Below are 3,255 nucleotides of genomic sequence, written 5' to 3'. Positions count from 1 at the left end.
TAGTTCAGTTCTAGTTCAGTTCTAGTTCAGTTCTAGTTCAGTTCTAGTTCAGCTCTAGTTCAGTTCTAGTTCAGTTCTAGTTCAGTTCTAGTTCAGTTCTAGTTCAGAAGATTTTAGAAACTTCACTTAAATAAAGTTTTAGCTTATATCTTTGTAAAGTTATAAATATAAACATAATATATAATATCGATAATTCAAAGCCCCTTAATATTCATTTGCACACAAAAAATAGTGAAATAGTTGGTTTAAAAAAATAAACTTAAATTCATTCCAAATATCAACAAAATCAACGTCATTATTATCTTGCAACAGCAACAAACATTTCTCCACAAATAACTCGGCTACAGAATTTATAAATTGAGAAATGAAAACAAGTGAGAGGAAAGTACATACATATGTATGCATATGTACATATACAAAAAAATATATGAAAACGTAAAAAATTTTGAATGAAATGAAACAATACCAAACATATTTTAACCAACAATAATACAGATGTTTTCATCAATGTTGGCATTTGAGTGAGTGACCAAAAAGGGAGTACTTTACTATCTGACACCACCCATCCTACTCCTTATACATGGTTACACGTATGCATGTATGTAGTTAGTGAATTTCTATAAAAATGAAGTAAAAACTCTGACAGTTCGTCATGACAGCATGTCCATATACGTACATTTGCATCCAAACTCCCACAATTACTAAAGGACTGTGTGTTTATTTTTAGTAGTTGATCTGCTTCAGTGTGAGTTTTTGTATTTAGTGTAACGGTTTGGTATGTTTGAATTGTTTTTTATTTTTGTTTTTGTTCATATTGCTTTGGTATGGAATTTTTACAATGAGTTGTTGTTAAATGCTCTGATTCATCATGTTCATCTTTAGGCAGCCAGGACTCTATGAATTTATATGAATGTAAAAATGCATGTTAATATGAATGTTACGAGTGTGTGAGAGTTCTTGGTGGAATTGTTTTAATATTAATCCTTTTGCATTTTTCAAATTCACATTTTTTAACTCATATTGACAAATGGAGCAATTGTAGTAGGAAATTTTGATTTAGCGAGGGTTTTAGCAAAACATTTTTTTAAAAATTTATAATTTAAAAATTATTTATGAGACATTTTATTTAACTAAGGAAAAGTACGTATACGTAATATGTATTGTAGTTATTCCACATACGCCACAGAATAAGCAAAAATTGCCTAATAATGCCTGTATGTAATAACATCTTGCTCATACTCATTTCTGTTAAATTCTCGTCCTGTTCTAGTTCTTGTTCTGTTCTAGTTCTGTTCTAGTTCTGTTCTAGTTCTGTTCTAGTACTGTTCTAGTTCTGTTCTAGTTCTGTTCTAGTTCTGTTCTAGTTCTGTTCTAGTTCTGTTCTAGTTCTGTTCTAGTTCTGTTCTAATTCTGTTCTAGTTCTGTTCTAGTTTTGTTCTAGTTCAGTTCTAGTTCAGTTCTAGTTCTGTTCTAGTTCTGTTCTAGTTCAGTTCTAGTTCTGTTCTAGTTCTGTTCTAGTTCAGTTCTAGTTCTGTTCTAGTTCTGTTCTAGTTCTGTTCTAGTTCTGTTCTAGTTCTGTTCTAGTTCTGTTCTAGTTCTGTTCTAGTTCTGTTCTAGTTCTGTTCTAGTTCTGTTCTAGTTCTGTTCTAGTTCTGTTCTAGTTCTGTTTTAGTTCTGTTTAATTCTGTTCTAGTTCTGTTCTAGATATGTTTTAGTTCTGTTCTGCTTCTGTTCTAGTTCTGTTCTAGTTCTCTTCTAGTTCTGTTCTGATTTTTTCTAGTTGTGTTCTAGATTTGTTCTAGTTATGTTCTAGTTCTGTTCTAGTTCTACTCTAGTTCTGTTTTAGTTCTGTTCTAGTTCCCTTTGTATTCTGCTTTAGTTCTGTTCTTCTTAAGTTCTAGATAAGTTCTATTAAACCCACTAATTGACTATTGACTATTTTTCCGCAAATCAAATTCTGTCATTTTGTCAAAGAAATATATCTATCAATTACTATAGTTTTTTTCTGTTGCTATTATGTTGTTGTTTCCATAATTTACCACATTAATTAACTTTTACAGAAATATTTTATTATTTGTTCAGTTCATTTAAACTTGTCATACATTATTATAGCGAGACAAGCAAAAAATACTGACAATAAATAAATGAAATTAAATAAAATATTGCTTTATATTAAATTAAAAAAAATAAAATTAATTTAAAAAATGAATAAAAACCATAACAACTGCTAGAACTAAGAGAAAAAATCTCAACAATTGAAATAAAAACATTAATTTACAGAAAATACGAAGAGAAAAAAATATTAACAACCACCACTCGGTAAATATAATTAAAAATCACATAATAAATATATGTATGTATATAGTATATAGACATCAACATCAGTATTACGTTAATTTATTGGTATTATTACCATTATAATTCAATACAAAATACAGCGGTGGACGATAGAGTAAAACAATTCTTACTACAATTGCAGTTAATACTCGCTTCAGTCAATTTCTCAGTTTGTGCTGCAAACGTAGCTTAGTCCTGCTACAAATCCTTTTTTCAATTTTAGATTAGTTCTTAGTCAATGTAAGCCTTAAATTCACTTCTATTATTCTCAACAGTTCTGCAAAGTCTTTCCCCTTTAACACACATTTGAATAAGCTGCAATTAAATATTTGTTAATTTACATTTTTACAATTGTTGCTGTTCTGGTCTTTATGCATCTGCAAACATTTTTATTTATTTGTTGCTTTATTTCATTGTAATTAATAAATAATTTTTGCATTGTAAAAAATTTAAAATTTGGTAAATGAAGAGAAGGAAAAACCAATAGGGTGGAGATATAATGAAAGAAAAAACAACTAAAACAGAACATGTTAAAATTGATGAATTTAATAAAAATATTTAAAATCAAAAAAATTATTTTTTTGTTTTTAAGAAAAAAAATCCACATTGAAATAATTAAATACTCATATTTCTAGGAATTATAACAGCGAAAAAATCATGCACGAGGGTAGAATAGGAAATTACATAAATGAGTTAAAATCGAAGCTAGCAAAAAGAATTTATAAAAATTATTACTTACATCGAGACTGAGTAAGTAGAAGTGAACTAAATCTGAAGTAGAACAAGAGCTAACCTAGAAGTCAACTAGAGCTGAACTAGAACTGAACTAGAACTGAACTAGAACTGAACTAGAACTGAACTGGAACTGAACTAGAACTGAACTAGAACTGAACTAGAACCGAACTAGAACTGAACTAG

At 28.8% G+C, this 3,255-nt stretch overlaps 1 protein-coding gene across 1 annotated transcript in view; it reads left to right on the top strand.

The window, feature by feature from the left end:
- The window catches only part of LOC111682267 (protein scalloped), a 215,887-nt gene that overhangs the window by 70,786 nt on the left and 141,846 nt on the right, over window positions 1-3,255 (top strand). The window lies entirely within an intron of this gene.

This window comes from Lucilia cuprina, chromosome 3 (genome assembly GCF_022045245.1).
Source record: "Lucilia cuprina isolate Lc7/37 chromosome 3, ASM2204524v1, whole genome shotgun sequence".
NCBI classification, from domain to species: domain Eukaryota; kingdom Metazoa; phylum Arthropoda; class Insecta; order Diptera; family Calliphoridae; genus Lucilia; species Lucilia cuprina.
Note: the sequence above shows the minus strand (reverse complement) of the source record. Positions and strands in the feature narration are given on the sequence as shown.